Consider the following 20,865-nt stretch of genomic DNA (forward strand, 5'->3'; position numbering starts at 1 on the left):
CACATTTTTTTTCCCGAATCTTTACGCATGCTAGTTTGCTGATAGTTTCCAGGTAGGCAACAATGGCAGTGCGCCCTCAACGGTCAAATTCAGGTTAGCATTCATTATTGCAAAATGGCTTCCGCAGTGTCTGAGATGTACTTGTCGGTGACTGTTATCGAAAATCGACAAAGCGTGTTGATTCCTCGTAAAATCGTAGGACCGTATATAAATTCTATGACATTTGGCGATGTTTTTGATAAAGGTATGTGGAATTTTTGGATACAGCGTTAATCTAATGAGTTGGAAAAATTTTGATGGTCGCGATGAAAACTTGTTGAAATCAATAACATGTGCTTGTATATAGCACTGATGTGTACCGATCGTGAATTCATGGTCGCTCGATTACAGAACACAATGAAGATTTCTTTGCAAGCAAGTCAGATGAATAACTGCGCACGATTGTAGTGAAACTGTGGCATGTCAATACTCATGTACGCTGATACCGATGTTCATCAGCTCAGTTTTAAACAGTCCTAAAAATATTAATCCGGAAGTCAAGTAACGTGCATGGCAAGACACTCAAAAGTGATAGGGGGCCCGGGCATGCAATGACCCCTGTTTGGGCCGTATAATAAACTATCAATCATGAATGTTAAATTTTGGTTGGAGAATGAGCCCACCTTTCGTTTTTATAAGATAAATTTCCATTTTCATGAAATAGGCAATGGTTTCTTTTTACACCTGATAGAATATGACCCCACTTTTTATTGATACATTCAATGTTGTTTCATCCTGTCAGACTATGGGAAATATAGAGCACATTTTTATTTCAAAGGTTCAAGGATACTTGAAATGTTTTCAGCAATAAAATAATCACATCAAATAATAATTGTAACAGAAGCTGATTTGTGGTTTATATATTTTATTCTCTACAACAGTTACTGCTGTGATAGGAGATGCCATAGATTGGCAGGTAAACAGGGTATTCATCAGTGGTAGTGATGATACCAGAACAAATGATGTTGATCTAGGGTTTACCATATCTGTTTGCCAAGACTTTGGTTCCAGGTATGTTACCTACATTGTTGCCAAACAAAAAGAGAAGACTGGAAATGAAAGTACCAATGCTTTTTCTGTCATGATGGGTGCCCAGAGGGGCATACAGGATAAGGAAAAAGAGATGGTGCCTATCCCTAAAATGGAATGTAGTCGACTATATAAGGATATGCAGATGTACAATGATTTGGTTGATCTATGTTCAGAAAAGAACATACTCTTTCAAAGACGGCACATTGCTGATGGAAAAAAGTGCTTATCGTCCATCAAAATGCCCTGTGGCTGCTAGATCCACACCATGATGAAGTAGCTACTCGCTGTCATTTGCCAGACGTATTTGATAGGTTCAATGGCTACAATGATTACAAAGCAAAGAAACAAGCAAAACCAAGACTAACAGTAAATGGTATTTCTTCTGCATTAACACCACTGGAAGAACTTATGCTTTTGCCCTGGCTAGCCAGATCAGAGTACTCAGTACTAAGACACTGGGTAGATGCTATCATAGTGGCACTTCTTAAGATGAAGACATACAGACTGCGGATGAGTATGGACCAGAAAGTGCGTCATATGTCCATGACACCCATGCGTTCCCCTGAATTTAATAGTGACATGTGTACAGTTGAAGCTCATCACCCATCCATGGTGACAAGTCCACAATATGTTGCTGTAGAAAGAATGCTCCAACAAACTGAAGTGTACAAGCCAATCGATATTTTGGACTATGCACCAGTAGACAGGTATAAACGAAGACACTAGCCAGAGAAGCTTCAGTTGTCATTTCCAGTAGTTCTATACAGATATGCACATGGAAATTACTTGGGTACACTTACATGGGCGTGGCGAATTCCAGAAAGATTAGATGATAGAAAAGAGGGAGAAACAGCCAGACTGACAGCAGGACTTATTGCTGATTTACCACACTATGCAACCAGAAGTATGCGGCGTGATTTCCTCAGTCGTTGGGCCAAAGCAACCAATATCTCAAAAAGTTTGCTGAGAAATATGTACAAAGAGCTTACTTTGGATGCTAACGCTGCCAATGACAAGAGGGAGTTAGCAGTAGATGACAGAATCATGGAGTTGCTGCTGAATCTTGATGATCCAGACATCATTTATGACCTCAGAAAGTTGAATGGTGATCCTGGTAGCACTAAATTCAATGAATTCTGGGATGAAATGGATACATATTTCAATGAATATGAAGCTCAGGTACAGGATCGTAGACAAGGCCAATACCTGTATATGCCAGTAGCTATATCTGTCACTGATCTCCGAAATATAATCATTGAACGTCTACAGATGTCTGGAAAAGATGTCAGTATTCCAAGTACTCAATGGATTAGACTGCAGTTCACCCCAAAGAATCCATATCTAAAATCTGCTGGCCAGTATACAGGCAGGTTTAACATCAAGTTTGCAGTCCAGCGCCGTCTACTACGTGCTGAACATGAAGACAGCAAGTTTTGTGGTTTCCAATACAGATTGATCAAAGAGTTTGCAGTTAGGCACAAAGATCTTGTCACCATGGTAAATCTGGATGACAAGGCAGTAGTACCAGTAGGAGAGCCAGGTAAACCAACATCTACAGGTGTGAGAAGTCACAATCAGTCCATCACAAACGACAGCTACTACTCTGGCTGCATTGGACCATGACTTTCATGTAGCAGGCATTATAGCCTCTGTTACATTTATAACGAACATCCCAAACAGCATTGCAGATTCATTTTTTGATGGCAAAGTGTTTGTAACTTGCAAAGACAGAGTATTTCAGCCATCAAGCCCCCTGCGCCATGCAACAGAAGTTGTTAGTATATTTAGACACAATGGCTACTGCACAGATGGAAAACTGAGCAAACCAGTGTATGTACAATATTCTGATGGAGGTATTGATCACCTGACAACAAGACTGGCAACACAGCTGTCCTTACTCAGCATGTTCATTTCCCTGGACTTAGATATGGCAGTCATAGCCAGAACATGCCCTACTCAAAGCTGGGTTAATCTTGCAGAGAGATGTATGAGTATTCTTAACCTAGCACTTCAAAATGTTGCCTTGGAAAGACAGGCAATGTCTGAAGACTATGAGAAGTCCATGAAGTCAAAATCCAGTGTCAAGGATATCAGAGAAGTGGCAGAAAGGAAGTCAGAGTTTAAAGCTGCATATTCAGTCAGTATGCAAAGTGTGATTGAACAAGTAGAGACACGGTTCTCCAGGATGAAGATGAAGGATGAAAAGTTAGTCATTAACAAACCATCCAGTGGTGATGCAATGGAAGGAATGGCAAATTCCATCAAGCTTATTGAACAAACTCCAGTAGATGTAAACAGTATGCAGAAGAAAGATCTGAAAAATCTCCAAAAGTTGGCCAAGTTCTGCCAGACCATAGTAAAACCAGCCACTACATATTAAACCAGCCACTACATATTTCAGCTGATGAAATGTACCAATCCTGAGTGTGGCTACTGTACACTCTGTCCACCAAGGTCTGACAATTTCAAGACTTGCACTGGATTCCAGATCCTGTACAGAAAACAGATGCAGATGGACAGCACTACACAGAGTTCTGTGAAATATATGGCAAAGAAACTACAGACAAAGACAGACCATCCATGCAATCACATGCCATAAATGAGACTGATAAAGCCAGGAAAGATCTCTTACTCCCTGGCAAAGTCAGGTCATTCATCGAATGCGAGGAGTGTGGAAAACCCAGATGCATATATGCAAGAAAAAAGCTGACCAGAGATGAGATCATAGAGGTAGAGCAGGCAAAGGAGACGTACCAATACATTTGTGGAAATAGCCTGTTTCCACAGACCAGCCCCATGTATGACACTGTAGTGGTGAGAGAGGGATTACGATGCGCAAACATTGTAGAGATTGCTTACTACTCAGCCACTACTGTAAAGCTGACACCATGCTGTGTACACTGTGGTGGAAAGGATGCATTGCTTGGTGCTGATAATCAGTACATCAGTGGTTTGAAAGCAAAATATGCTGTTGTTCGTCCATTGTGTGGAAGCTGTAGAAGTGAAGGCAAAGAAGCCGTTGTGAGACAACCAACCCATGTCAACAAAAAATTGAAAAAATCATGAACGTACTGAAGAACATATCCAGTATATGTTATGTGACAAAGAAAAAGCATGAAACACACAAAAAAATAAATATTATATGTTCTGTTTAAGAAAAAAAAAATCCAAAAAAAAAAAAAAATCCGACCTACCTACCCAACTTTGAAGTCATCCCGCCCGTTGAACAGCTTTTTTTTTTTTTTTGGCCTAACAGAAAAAATATTGTGATGCTGTAGCTGTAACAGTCATATTTTGAAGGGTACCACAAACTCACAGTATTGCCAACTCGAATACGTTTGGTTAAACCTCTCTTATTATAAGTCATCTACTGAGCCTAGTTTTTCACATAACCCGGCTATTGAGGTATCGTTAGAAAGATAATTTGTTCTTCTTTGATATGACATATATTAGTATACAATATCTTCTTAAGTATTCAGGAAATAAGACCAAAACCTACCCCACACCCCTAAGTTTATATTGCATATTACTATCACTACTAATCTCAAGTCTACCAAACTTTTACCTAGACATACTACAAAAGGCAATGATTTGTATGAAATCTGTTTTATTTGCTACAGAGACATGTTACAAATATTAGATAGACTTTTAACAGACAAAATATTGGGAATGAATGGTTGTTACTGTCATGTTTTAGAAGGGTACTGTAAAGTCTCAGTCTTTCCCACTCGTATGTGTTTTTGTTAAATGTGTCATCTTGTAAGTCATCTGCTGAGCTTACTTTTTACTCTAACCTATCTTATAGGCTATCATCGGAAAGAAAATTTATTTTGCCTTAAAGTGACATATTGTAATATAAAATATCTTTAATAGTTTTCATGAAATAGGACCAAACTTACCCCATATCCCAAATTCGCTAACTGCAAAGTTTTCGAACATATGTAGTTTGCAAATAAAACTAAGGGCTGGGTAAGTTTTTTGCTATTTCATTACAACTTCAGATGATAATGCACTTTATAATATGCTAAAATAAAGAGTGATAAAAGCTTTGTATGATACCCTACAATCTGGGTTACGGATAAAATAAAGGTTGGCAGATAAATTTCATGTAAACTTGTTTAATAAAATTTCACGGGTTTCAGCAACATATATCCTGCTATCCTTCAAACTATGATGCTAACAGCTATTAAATCACAATAATTATCCTGTTAATGGTATCTTTCATAGTTGGAAATGTCTCTGTAACAAATGAAATAGGTTTCATACAAAGTTTGTCTTTTTTATAGAATTTATCGAAATTAAATGCTAGTTTTGACAGTAATATACGACATAAAACTTTGGGGTATGGGGTAAGGTTTGGTCCTATTTCATGAAAACTATAGAAGATATTGTATATTACAATATGTCATTTTAAAGCCAAATAAATTGTCTTTCCAATGGCAGCCAATAAGCTAGGCTATGGTAAAAAGTAAGCTCAGCAAAAAACTTACAAGACGACACATTTAACAAAAACATATGCGAGTCGGTAATACTCTGACTTCACGGTACCCTTCAAAACATGCCAGTAACAGTCATTCAATACCAATATTTTGTCTGTTAAAAGTCTAACTCATATTTTTGACATGTCCCTGTACCAAATAAAATATATTTTATACAAAGAATTGCCTTTTGTAATGTGTCTAGGAAAATAATTGGTAGAATTTGAGATTAGTTTTGATGGTAATTTGCGACATAAAACGTTGGAGTATGGGGTAAGTTTTGATCTTATTTCATGAAAACTATAGAAGATATTGCATATTGCAACATATCATTTTAAAGAAGAGTAAATTACTTTCTAATGGTACCCCATTGGCCTCGTTATGTTCAAAATAAGCTCAGCAGAAGACTTAGAAGAAGACAGGTTTAAGAAAAACGAATGCGAGTCAGTAATACTGTGATTTTTCGGTACCCTTCAAATATGACTGTTACAGCTACAGGGTCCCAATATTTTTTCTGTTAAAAGTTTATTCCAAGTTTCTAACATGTACCTGTAGCAAATAACACAAAGGTAATACACAGTATTGCCTTTTGTATTATGTATAGGTAAATAATTGGTGGAATTCAGATTAGTTTTGACAGTAATTTGTGACATAAAACTTTGGGTATGGGGTAAATTATGGCCCTATTTTATGAAAACTATAGAAGATATTGCATATTGCTGTTACAGAGTTCATTTACTCTGACGTCAATTCTGCATAAAGGTTAATTATCAGGTTCAGACAGGTTCAGACTTTGTTAAATATGTGCGATGATTATACCTTATGTGAGAATCTAACAAGTACATACTGTTCTCGTGTTTATGGTCTTGGCGATTGATACATGTAGGTACCTTGGCACCAAATACGTCAGGGAAAGATTGCATTTTATTTGTATGTAGATAAGGATTGTATGCATTGAATTGTATATACACGGTGTCTTTACGAACACCAGCTCAGACGAAGGGACAACATCTTGAGAGAAGGAACTATCTGGCAATATGTAGCATCCATTTATAAGAAATAAACGGTGTTATCTTTGAAGACTTGGAGTCTCTACGCTGTTTCTGTATCCCGATATCCTCTCGCATGGCGATTCCCCGAGGAAGATAATTGTCGATGGCAACACATGGTGGAGAATCCGGGTATAAAGAGCAAGCTCCAGTTGGAAAAGTTTACACCGATAGAAAAATACATACAGCACGATGGATGGATGCAGCCGAGAACGAAGGTATAAATGTGGCTGAATGGCAGCGCGATGTCACGGCCAGGTTGGCAGAGTTACAGGACATCATCTCTGGAAACGGCGATTGTTTAGGACCGGGCATTTTCCACGGTCTCGAAAATGAGAACGCGCTTCGATGGTGGCAGCGATATACTAACTTTGCGGACTTTCGATGCTTGTCAGATGAAAAAAGACTCAAAGGCTTTGGCCTTTACTTATCAGACGAAGCCGAGAGGTGGTTTCGGAATTTACCTGGCGATAGACGGGCTGACATGGAAATCTTAGGAGAGACTTTCCTTGAGCGATTTGATAAGTATGGTCCTACATGGTTGTACGATAAAATACTTTTCAAATTGAAACAGCAGTCTAACCAGACAGTCGACCAATACGCATCACTGTTACAGCTGAAGGCAGAGAAAGCTAGGAAAACTGACAAAGAAATTTTGTCGTACTTTATGAATGGATTGAAACCTCCACTACAAGCGTTCGTCGCAGGAATGAATCCAACCGATTTTACAAGCGCCTATGAACACGCGAAGACGGCCGAAGTTGTCAACAAATTGCAACAGGAGCCAGAGGAGGAGTCAGCAGAGTTAACGGAGGAGATCAAAGAAAGAATCGGACAATTGAAAGAACTTGTGAAAGAAATGTCGGACATTGAATCGAACTTGCATGAACAATCGCGTCAAACTGACTCACAACAGACAGGCAAGATACGACGGAAAGTACAGAAATACGGAAGAAGAAAGGTTGATAGCAAAGCAATACGGTCTAATCACCGTCAAGGTATTTTCTATAATATTTCGAAATGTTTTAGAAATTCAAGAGACTATTTCGATAGTAGAATATGTTATTATTGTGGGAAACCAGGGCATATAGCCCGTCAATGTGTTAAGAAGTTTGTAGGGTTTCACCAGAGCAAATTTACTAAGCCAGCTGTTTGTGGGATGTCATTTACTCAAGGTGAAACTCGTAAAATTTTCCATACAGATTGTTCCTCCGGGAAAGATAATACTTTGAAGAAAATTTAATTCCTGTGTCTATCTGTAACAGAAAGGTAAATTCTTTGATTGATACAGGGGCTAGTATTACAGTGGCTCCCATGCAATTATTAGATTTAATTCCCGAGTTATGGAAATATCCGATTTTGACATCAAAATATAGTTGTGTACAAACAGCGGGGAAGGGAAAATTGAATGTTGTTGGGTTTATGAAGATACCTGCTTATGTTGGAAATAAGCGTGTAATGTTGAATGTTAACTTAGTTGATATTCTCACTCATGATTTAATTTTGGGACTTGATTTTTGAAGCGTTATAGAGCTGTCATTGATTTTACTGCAAATAGTGTTAAGTTACAATCTGATGTACCATTGAGAACTACTGTCGATATGATAATTCCCCAAGGGCGTGAAATGATAATTCCCGTTAAGGTGCCGTATAAGTATGCAAATGGAGTGTTAGGGTCTTTCTGTGATAAACGAACCCGACTAACGCCTGGTGTTTTAGCAGCTAGTGGTTTGGTGTATTCGAATAAGAAATCAATGCAATGAGAATTTTGAATACATTAGATACAGATGTTAAGATCAAGAAAAATAGTATTGTCGGAGCATTTTCACCACTTCATTTCTCAAGTGAAATTATTCCACTGGTTGAACCCATGATTAATAACGTTGCTAACAGTCACAGTCAATCACAATATGAGAGAGATTACTTGCTTGGTCAATTGAAACTTGATGAGTTAGACATAACTGATAATCAACGTAATCAACTTAAAGATATTTTACTGCATAATGCCGATGCTTTTGTTGATTCTAGTGGTAAACTGGGTCACTGTGATTTGATTAAGCATAAGATTCAATTGCAAGAGGGTTCTGTTCCGTTTCGTCGTCGCGCCCCTTACAGAGTGACCCCTGATAAAAGGCAGGAAATAGAACGACAAATTGACAAGTTATTAGAACAAGGTATTATCGAACCATCTACTTCTCCTTTTTCAAGTCCGGTGGTTTTAGTTGCGAAATCAGATCATTCTTTTAGATTCTGCACAGACTTTAGGCTTTTGAACGGATTAACTATACCTGATTCCTTTCCCTTGCCAAGAACAGATGAATCTTTAGAAATGCTTGGTAAAAACAATCCCAAGTATTTCTCGACTTTAGATTTGCAATCTGGCTTTTTTCAGTTAGAATTGGATGAAGAGAGTAGGCCAAAGACAGCTTTTGTCACACATCAAGGGTTATATCAATATCGGAGGCTGGCTCAGGGGTTGAGAAATAGCCCCAGTTGTTTTCAACGCACCATGCAATATGTCCTACGTAACATCAATTGGCAGTATGTTTTGTGTTATATTGACGACATCATTATTTTAGTAACACCTTCGAAGACCACCTACAACGCATTGACACCGTTTTAACGAGATTACGTGAAGCAGGGTTAAAATTGAAGCCTAGCAAGTGTCAATTTATGAAGAGTAGTTTTAAATTTTTAGGACATATCATCAGTCAAGATGGAATTTCGGTCGATCAAAGTAAAGTAGAAGCTGTAAAGAATTATCCCCGCCCTCACACAGTGACACAATTAAAGTCATTTTTGGGAATGGCAAATTACTATCGGAAGTTTATTAAGAATTTTTCATAATAGCAAGGCCTTTACACAAATTATTGGGAAGAATGTCAAATTTGAGTGGACTGATAAATGCGAGGAGGCATTTGAGAAATTGAAACAGATACTATGCGAAGCACCGATTTTGGGGTACCCTGATATGAGTAAAGAATTTATTATGTATACTGATTGTTCGACTTATGCCCTTGGATTTGTTTTGGCACAACAGCAAGATGGCGTCGAGCGTGTAATTTTGTATGGCGGACGGAGTTTAAACTGTCATGAACGGAATTATTCTATCACAGAGTTAGAAGCCCTGGCCATTATACATCCTATCAGATATTGCAATCCATATGTAAGGAGCAATCACATTGTTATTGTAACTGATCATTCCAATCTAACTTTCATGTTTAAACAAAAGATACCAAAAGGTCGAATTGGTCGTTGGATAATGACATTGCAACAATATGATTATGAGATTATTTACAGGCCTGGAAAGAAACACATGAACGCTGACGGGTTGTCAAGGCGACCATATCGTCAGTGTGAAGGTTTTCCTTCCGACGTCACTGATCTTGAGAATGCTCCTGAAATAAATTATCGACCTGATCACAGTCCCAAGCTGGTTGATAAAGCAGTCAATACAGACTTAGTTCAGCCTCCTACCATTTCTAGTTTGACTGTTGAGAGCCAGGAAAGCTTAACCTCAGATTATGTCACAGGCGAAGACACTTTCTCAGATCAGGAAACTCATACCGACAAGGACGACAATGAAATTGAAAAGAAGTTATAGAAAACTTACGAAAGGAACAGAGAAATGATTCGTATTTGATTAACCTTTTAAATTATATGGAGAGTAACGAACTACCTGAGAATGAACAGTTAGCTAAGAAATTAGTAAATATGGCTCCTAATTATGATATTGTTGACGGAGTTCTATATCACTATTGGAAACCCACTGGGAAAGCTACGACGAAAACTGATTGTATTAGGCAGGTAGTTATCCCCAAATCTATGAGGAATTATGTGTTGAAGAGGGCCCACGATTGTGTCCTTGGTGGACATCTTGGTTACACTAAAACACTGGGAGTTTTGAGACAAAGGTACTTTTGGGAGCGAATGCCTCGAGATGTTAATATGTATGTTAAAACGTGCGCCCACTGTCATACTAGGAAACGTGCTGTGCCCCCGTCCCGTGCTAAATTACTGCCGATTCCAGTTTCTGGACCATGGGATCGACTAGGAATGGATATCGTTGGACCATTACCCCGAACTTATGATGGTCATAAATACATTTTAGTGCTTACTGATTATTTTTCCAAATTTCCCTTAGCCTTCCCTCTGAGAAATGCCAGGGCAGAAACTGTGGCCAGAATATTGTTCGATGAAGTAATTGCTACATATGGAAGTCCTAGAGTTTTGTTGAGTGATCAAGGATCAAATTTCTTATCTCAGGTAGTAAAAGAAACATGTAAATATTTTAATATAGAGCGCAAAATGTCCACTCCTTACAGGCCCCAGACAGCGGATTAACGGAACGTTTTAACTGTGTGTTAGTTGACATGTTATCAATGTTTGTAGATAGCAAAGAGAAAGATTGGGACCGATATATAACTTCTGTGTTATTTGCTTATCGAGTTAGTCCACAAGAAGCAACAGGGCTATCTCCCTTTTTCATGTTATACGGAAGGGAGGCTATACCCTCCCTATGGATGTAGAATTTCAACCAGTTGAGGGTAGAACACGAAATATAGACACCCATTTGAAATTCTTGGCAAGTAAAAGAAACATAGCCAATCAGTTAGCAAGAGAGAATATTGAGAAATATCAGTGTGAAATGAAACAGCGTTATGATCGCCGTATTAAGAAATCTCAAGAGTTTAAGATAGGAGATGCGGTGTATTTGTACAAGCCGTCAATTAAGCCAGGAGTAAATAAGAAATTTGTTCACAAGTGGACGGGCCCCTATATAATTGCGGAACAGGTATCTCCTGTTAATTATAAGTTACGACTTTTGAATAGCAATAAGAATTATCGTAAGGTGATCCACGTAAATAGGTTTGAGAAAGCTTATTTGCGTCCATCAGAGTTTAATTCGTCGACTTCTGATGAGTCTGAAGATGAATTACAAGTTCCGTTTCAATCGTCAGTAGCTGATGAGATCAGGAATTCTCCTGATGACAATGTTAGTTCAGCTTCCAGTCAGAGTGTGCATTCTTACAATGATGATGACAATGAACATTCAGTTCACGAATATTTAACAGTTGGTGGTGACAATGACAATAATGCTCCACGATCAGTGGGCTCAGAAAGTGAACAGGCACCTTATTATGAAGTTGAGAAAGTTTTAAGGGGTCGATATAGAAACGGCAAATTACAATATTTAGTCAAGTGGAAGGACTATTCACACAAACATAATACGTGGGAAGATGAAAATAATTTGAATGATGCCGCACGAGAGTATTTACGAGAGCACCCTGTGAAAGTTACAGGCAAGGCATTGTTGTCTTTTTTACGAATTTGCTAATTGGTCACATATAAAGGTGAAACAAATGTGTGGTCACTGGTTAGTCTGAGATAATGATTGGTGTGTATGCAAGGCCGGCCTAAGTATGTTAGAACTTTGTGAGTGGCGTGACTCGATTCGTTTGCCCCTGAATGTGATCAAATAACAAAATATGAATTTATAGTGTTGTATTTATCTTCTGAAAGTATCGAGATTTAGTCCTCCACTTAAAGAAACCAAAAGAAAGACGTAACAGAGACTATTTAAATTTAGTACGCCCCCAATGGGAGCTACACGAGGTGAAAAGGACGGGAATAGTTTAAGCCGTCATTCTCTGAAATTTGAATTGAAAAATCGGCGATAAAACCCACTCTGCCTCCTATAATGGTGAATTTTGTGTGACAGAAGTTGTGCAAGATATGAAATAGAAATGCAAGTTTCGAAAAAGAGAGATATTAATGATGGTTCTGTAATTCGCAGTGATACAAAGAAAAAAAGATGAAACAAAGATTTACCCTTCCACTATGGGTTTGTAAGAAATTATGAAAATATTCTGTGTAAATTGTAGTTAGAAAGGGCCTTATTACTCATTATTCATGTATATTTATGACGAAGTGTATCAACTGTTGTGTAGAACTATTTAACACACTTTCTTGAGTTATGTAATTTTTCTTCTTTTCTTCATTTCATTAGTGGTTGTATGCTTTTCATTTTACCGTTTATTTCTAATTGAAAATTCATGCGGGACGCATTCATAGAAAGAAGGGGAATGTTACAGAGTTCATTGACTCTGACGTCAATTCTGCATAAAGGTTAATTATCAGGTTCAGACAGGTTCAGACTTATTAATTATGTGCGATGATATACCTTAGGTGAGAAATCTAACAAGTACATACTGTTCTCGTGCTTATGGTCTTGGCGATTGATACATGTAGGTACCTTGGCACCAAATACGTCAGGGAAAGAGTGCATTTTATTTGTATGTAGATAAGGATTGTATGCATTGAATTGTATATACACGGTGTCTTTACGAACACCAGCTCAGACGAAGGGACAACATCTTGAGAGAAGGAACTATCTGGCAATATGTAGCATCCATTTATAAGAAATAAACGGTGTTATCTTTGAAGACTTGGAGTCTCTACGCTGTTTCTGTATCCCGATATCCTCTCGCATGGCGATTCCCCGAGGAAGATAATTGTCGATGGCAACACATGGTGGAGAAGCCGGGTATAAAGAGCAAGCTCCAGTTGGAAAAGTTTACACCGATAGAAAAATACATACAGCACGATGATGGATGCAGCCGAGAACGAAGGTATAAATGTGGCTGAATGGCAGCGCGATGTCACGGCCAGGTTGGCAGAGTTACAGGACATCATCTCTGGAAACGGCGATTGTTTAGGACCGGGCATTTTCCACGGTCTCGAAAATGAGAACGCGCTTCGATGGTGGCAGCGATATACTAACTTTGCGGACTTTCGATGCTTGTCAGATGAAAAAAGACTCAAGGCTTTGGCCTTTACTCATCAGACGAAGCCGAGAGGTGGTTTCGGAATTTACCTGGCGATAGACGGGCTGACATGGAAATCTTAGGAGAGACTTTCCTTGAGCGATTTGATAAGTATGGTCCTACATGGTTGTACGATAAAATACTTTTCAAATTGAAACAGCAGTCTAACCAGACAGTCGACCAATACGCATCACTGTTACAGCTGAAGGCAGAGAAAGCTAGGAAAACTGACAAAGAAATTTTGTCGTACTTTATGAATGGATTGAAACCTCCACTACAAGCGTTCGTCGCAGGAATGAATCCAACCGATTTTACAAGCGCCTATGAACACGCGAAGACGGCCAAAGTTGTCAACAAATTGCAACAGGAGCCAGAGGAGGAGTCAGCAGAGTTAACGGAGGAGATCAAAGAAAGAATCGGACAATTGAAAGAACTTGTGAAAGAAATGTCGGACATTGAATCGAACTTGCATGAACAATCGCGTCAAACTGACTCACAACAGACAGGCAAGATACGACGAAAGTACAGAAATACGGAAGAAGAAGGTTGATAGCAAAGCATACGGTCTAATCACCGTCAAGGTATTTTCTATAATATTTCGAAATGTTTTAGAAATTCAAGAGACTATTTCGATAGTAGAATATGTTATTATTGTGGGAAACCAGGGCATATAGCCCGTCAATGTGTTAAGAAGTTTGTAGGGTTTCACCAGAGCAAATTTACTAAGCCAGCTGTTTGTGGGATGTCATTTACTCAAGGTGAAACTCGTAAAATTTTCCATACAGATTGTTCCTCCGGGAAAGATAATACTTTGAAAGAAAATTTAATTCCTGTGTCTATCTGTAACAGAAAGGTAAATTCTTTGATTGATACAGGGGCTAGTATTACAGTGGCTCCCATGCAATTATTAGATTTAATTCCCGAGTTATGGAAATATCCGATTTTGACATCAAAATATAGTTGTGTACAAACAGCGGGGAAGGGAAAATTGAATGTTGTCGGGTTTATGAAGATACCTGCTTATGTTGGAAATAAGCGTTTAATGTTGAATGTTAACTTAGTTGATATTCTCACTCATGATTTAATTTTGGGACTTGATTTTTTGAAGTGTTATAGAGCTGTCATTGATTTTACTACAAATAGTGTTAAGTTACAATCTGATGTACCATTGAGAACTACTGTCGATATCATAATTCCTCAAGGGCGTGAAATGATAATTCCTGTTAAATTGGCGTATAATATTCTAATGGGTGTTAGGGTATTTCTGTGATAAACGAACCCGACTAACGCCTGGTGTTTTAGTAGCTAGTGGTTTGGTGTATTCGAATAAGAAATCAATGCCAATGAGAATTTTGAATACATTAGATACAGATGTTAAGATCAAGAAAAATAGTATTGTCGGAGCATTTTCGCCACTTCATTTCTCAAGTGAAATTATTCCACTGGTCGAACCCATGATTAATAACGTTGCTAACAGTCACAGTCAATCACAATATGAGAGAGATTACTTGCTTGGTCAATTGAAACTTGATGAGTTAGACATAACTGATAATCAACGTAATCAACTTAAAGATATTTTACTGCATAATGCCGATGCTTTTGTTGATTCTAGTGGTAAACTGGGTCACTGTGATTTGATTAAGCATAAGATTCAATTGCAAGAGGGTTCTGTTCCGTTTCGTGGCGCCCCTTACAGAGTGACCCTGATAAAAGGCAGGAAATAGAACGACAAATTGACAAGTTATTAGAACAAGGTATTATCGAACCATCTACTTCTCCTTTTTCAAGTCCGGTGGTTTAGTTGCGTAATCAGATCATTCTTTTAGATTCTGCACAGACTTTAGGCTTTTGAACGGATTAACTATACCTGATTCCTTTCCCTTGCCAAGAACAGACGAATCTTTAGAATGCTTGGTAAAAACAATCCCAAGTATTTCTCGACTTTAGATTTGCAATCTGGCTTTTTTCAGTTAGAATTGGATGAAGAAAGTAGGCCAAAGACAGCTTTTGTCACACATCAAGGGTTATATCAATATCGGAGGCTTGCTCAGGGTTGAGAAATAGCCCCAGTTGTTTTCAACCCACCATGCAATATGTCCTACGTAACATCAATTGGCAGTATGTTTTGTGTTATATTGACGACATCATTATTTTTAGTAACACCTTCGAAGACCACCTACAACACATTGACACCGTTTTGACGAGATTACGTGAAGCAGGGTTAAAATTGAAGCCTAGCAAGTGTCAATTTATGAAGAGTAGTGTTAAATTTTTAGGACATATCATCAGTCAAGATGGAATTTCGGTCGATCAAAGTAAAGTAGAAGCTGTGAAGAATTATCCCCGCCCTCACACAGTGACACAATTAAAGTCATTTTTGGGAATGGCAAATTACTATCGGAAGTTTATTAAGAATTTTTCAATAATAGCAAGGCCTTTACACAAATTATTGGGAAAGAATGTCAAATTTGAGTGGACTGATAAATGCGAGGAGGCATTTGAGAAATTGAAACAGATACTATGCGAAGCACCGATTTTGGGGTACCCTGATATGAGTAAAGAATTTATTATGTATACTGATTGTTCGACTTATGCCCTTGGATTTGTTTTGGCACAACAGCAAGATGGCGTCGAGCGTGTAATTTTGTATGGCGGACGGAGTTTAAACTGTCATGAACGGAATTATTCTATCACAGAGTTAGAAGCCCTGGCCATTATACATCCTATCAGATATGCAATCCATATGTAAGGAGCAATCACATTGTTCTTGTAACTGATCATTCCAATCTAACTTTCATGTTTAAACAAAAGATACCAAAAGGTCGAATTGGTCGTTGGATAATGACATTGCAACAATATGATTATGAGATTATTTACAGGCCTGGAAAGAAACACATGAACGCTGATGGGTTGTCAAGGCGACCATATCGTCAGTGTGAAGGTTTTCCTTCCGACGTCACTGATCTTGAGAACGCTCCTGAAATAAATTATCAACCTGATCACAGTCCCAAGCTGGTTGATAAAGCAGTCAATACAGACTTAGTTCAGCCTCCTACCATTTCTAGTTTGACTGTTGAGAGCAAGGAAAGCTTAACCAAAGGTTATGTCACAGGCCAAGACACTTTCTCAGATCAGGAAACCATACCGATAAGGCAGACAATGAAATTGACAAAGAAGTTATAGAAAACTTACGAAAGGAACAGAGAAATGATTCGTATTTGATTAACCTTTTAAATTATATGGAGAGTAACGAACTACCTGAGAATGAACAGTTAGCTAAGAAATTAGTAAATATGGCTCCTAATTATGATATTGTTGACGGAGTTCTATATCACTATTGGAAACCCACTGGGAAAGGTACGACGAAAACTGATTGTATTAGGCAGGTAGTTATCCCCAAATCTATGAGGAATTGTGTTGAAGAGGGCCCACGATTGTGTCCTTGGTGGACATCTTGGTTACACTAAAACATAGGAGTTTTGAGACAAAGGTACTTTTGGGAGCGATGCCTCGAGATGTTAATATGTATGTTAAAACGTGCGCCCACTGTCATACTAGGAAACGTGCTGTGCCCCCGTCCCGTGCTAAATTACTGCCGATTCCAGTTTCTGGACCATGGGATCGACTAGGAATGGATATCGTTGGACCATTACCCCGAACTTATGATGGTCATAAATACATTTTAGTGCTTACTGATTATTTTTCCAAATTTCCCTTAGCCTTCCCTCTGAGAAATGCCAGGGCAGAAACTGTGGCCAGAATATTGTTCGATGAAGTAATTGCTACATATGGAAGTCCTAGAGTTTTGTTGAGTGATCAAGGATCAAATTTCTTATCTCAGGTAGTAAAAGAAACATGTAAATATTTTAATATAGAGCGCAAAATGTCCACTCCTTACAGGCCCCAGACCAGCGGATTAACGGAACGTTTTAACTGTGTGTTAGTTGACATGTTATCAATGTTTGTAGATAGCAAACAGAAAGATTGGGACCGATATATAACTTCTGTGTTATTTGCTTATCGAGTTAGTCCACAAGAAGCAACAGGGCTATCTCCCTTTTTCATGTTATACGGAAGGGAGGCTACCCTCCCTATGGATGTAGAATTTCAACCAGTTGAGGGTAGAACACGAAATATAGACACCCATTTGAAATTCTTGGCAAGTAAAAGAAACATAGCCAATCAGTTAGCAAGAGAGAATATTCAGAAATATCAGTGTGAAATGAAACAGCGTTATGATCGCCGTATTAAGAAATCTCAAGAGTTTAAGATAGGAGATGCGGTGTATTTGTACAAGCCGTCAATTAAGCCAGGAGTAAATAAGAAATTTGTTCACAAGTGGACGGGCCCCTATATAATTGCGGAACAGGTATCTCCTGTTAATTATAAGTTACGACTTTTGAATAGCAATAAGAATTATCGTAAGGTGATCCACGTAAATAGGTTTGAGAAAGCTTATTTGCGTCCATCAGAGTTTAATTCGTCGACTTCTGATGAGTCTGAAGATGAATTACAAGTTCCGTTTCAATCGTCAGTAGCTGATGAGATCAGGAATTCTCCTGATGACAATGTTAGTTCAGCTTCCAGTCAGAATGTGCATTCTTACAATGATGATGACAATGAACATTCAGTTCACGAATATTTAACAGTTGGTGGTGACAATGACAATAATGCTCCACGATTAGAGGGCTCAGAAAGTGAATAGGCACCTTATTATGAAGTTGAGAAAGTTTTAAGGGGTCGATATAGAAACGGCAAATTACAATATTTAGTCAAGTGGAAGGACTATTCAAACAAACATAATACGTGGGAAGATGAAAATAATTTGAATGATGCCGCACGAGAGTATTTACGAAAGCACCCTGTAAAAGTTACAGGCAAGGCATTGTTGTCTTTTTTACGAATTTGCTAATTGGTCACATATAAAGGTGAAACAAATGTGTGGTCACTGGTTAGTCTGAGATAAATGATTGGTGTGTATGCAAGGCCGGCCTAAGTATGTTAGAACTTTGTGAGTGGCGTGACTCGATTCGTTTGCCCCTGAATGTGATCAAATTAACGAAAATATGAATTTATAGTGTTGTATTTATCTTCTGAAAGTATCGAGATTTAGTCCTTCCACTTAAAGAAACCAAAAGAAAGACGTAACTGAGACTATTTAAATTTAGTACGCCCCCAATGGGAGCTACACGAGGTGAAAAGGACGGGAATAGTTAAGCCGTCATTCTCTGAAATTTGAATTGAAAAATCGGCGATAAAACCCACTCTGCCTCCTATAATGGTGAATTTTGTGTGACTGAAGTTGTACAAGATATGAAATAGAAATGCAAGTTTCGAAAAAGAGAGATATTAATGATGGTTCTGTAATTCGCAGTGATACAAAGAAAAAAAGATGAAACAAAGATTTACCCTTCCACTTTGGGTTTGTAAGAAATTATGAAAATATTCTGTGTAAATTGTAGTTAGAAAGGGCCCTTATTACTCATTATTCATGTATATTTATGACGAAGTATATCAACTGTTGTGTAGAACTATTTAACACACTTTCTTGAGTTATGTAATTTTTCTTCTTTTCTTAATTTCATTAGTGGTTGTATGCTTTTCATTTTACCGTTTATTTCTAATTGAAAATTCATGCGGGACGCATTCATAGAAAGAAGGGGAATGTTACAGAGTTCATTGACTCTGACGTCAATTCTGCATAAAGGTTAATTATCAGGTTCAGACAGGTTCAGACTTATTAATTATGTGCGATGATTATACCTTAGGTGAGAAATCTAACAAGTACATACTGTTCTCGTGTTTATGGTCTTGGCGATTGATACATGTAGGTACCTTGGCACCAAATACGTCAGGGAAAGATTGCATTTTATTTGTATGTAGATAAGGATTGTATGCATTGAATTGTATATACACGGTGTCTTTACGAACACCAGCTCAGACGAAGGGACAACATCTTGAGAGAAGGAACTATCTGGCAATATGTAGCATCCATTTATAAGAAATAAACGGTGTTATCTTTGAAGACTTGGAGTCTCTACGCTGTTTCTGTATCCCGATATCCTCTCGCATGGCGATTCCCCGAGGAAGATAATTGTCGATGGCAACACTGCTATATACCATTTTCAAGGAGAATAAATTACCTTTCTAATAATACCCCATAACCTAGGTCATGATAAACAGTAAGCTCAGCAGATCACGTACAAGAAGACAGGTTTGACAAAAATTCACGTGGGTCACAAAATCGTGATTTGTGGTACCCTTCAAAACATGACCGTAACAGCTATTGAGTCCCTATATTTTGTCTGTTAAAATCCCATTTCTTATTCTAGGGATCCCAAGGCTTCTGAAAATTACAGGTTTGTTATCCTGTGGGGTGAGTGGGGGGGGGGGGTGGTGCACGTAGACGCCCCCTCTAGCCTCGGCCTAATAGTTGTTAGTGATTCTTGCTGTATATAAAGTAAGACAAGGAGGCATAGACAATTTTACAAATACGCCTTAACAAAATTATTTTATAGAAAATATTTAAAAATTAAATTATAACAATAGACAGTCGTCAATAATCTATTTACTTGAAGGAGAAAATGGCAATATGACTATGTGTGCACGTTTTCGAGTCTTCTTTTTAAGGCTGTGCATTAGTTCATTGCATAACAATAAAATGCTCATTCACGATATACCGATGTAGCAAAAATTGCTATTTCAGTGACTAGAGACAATAATGCATGGTAAATACCCAATTTTGACATTTATTTTCTTCTTCAGCACATTGCAATTAGTAAATAACATCCATAAATCTGTTTGATTTGCTTCATAAGGAGGAAACAATAGTTATCGTATTTTCTTCCTGTTAAAAATACTGAATTACCAGAAAAAATCGATTTAAAGTTATCCAATTCTATGACGTCATATTTTTTACTAAAACCTTATGCATTTTAGAAAGACCAGTATCTAAGCTTTCTAAAACTGTAAGGTATATGGCATTTCAAGCCAGTTTACTTCATCAAGGAAAGAATGCTGTACCCTACCCCTAGCTTTTGCACACCCCATACAGATACACGCAATTCAAAATTGACCCAAGAGAAGTAGTGTATAGTTAAATATCTAATGTTAACACTTTTTTCTTGTTTAATTATGTGGGAATAAATAATTCAAACACAAAAAGCTGTCAAAATTTTGCTTAATAATAAGTAAATCACAATTGTTACATGGTATTTTGGGCAAAAAATTTCAAAATTGTCAAAAAAATTCATTTTAAAGTCGTCCTATTCTATGTACACAAGTTAATTTTGCTAAAGTTGGTGTTTCTCATAAAGAGCAGAATCTCAGCTTTCCAAAATGTATGGTTTGTGCTATTTCATGCTAGTTTACTCAATGTAGGGGAGGATATAGTACCCCCTACCCCTACCCATTTTTCGCCATTTTTTGCGGTACATGCAA

The 20,865-nt window shown here is 37.9% G+C and overlaps 1 protein-coding gene across 1 annotated transcript in view; it reads right to left on the minus strand.

Moving 5' to 3' along the window:
* The window catches only part of LOC139123617 (uncharacterized), a 108,003-nt gene that overhangs the window by 71,094 nt on the left and 16,044 nt on the right, over positions 1-20,865 (minus strand). The window lies entirely within an intron of this gene.

This window comes from Ptychodera flava (assembly GCF_041260155.1).
Source record: "Ptychodera flava strain L36383 chromosome 23 unlocalized genomic scaffold, AS_Pfla_20210202 Scaffold_23__1_contigs__length_28996876_pilon, whole genome shotgun sequence".
NCBI lineage: Eukaryota > Metazoa > Hemichordata > Enteropneusta > Ptychoderidae > Ptychodera > Ptychodera flava.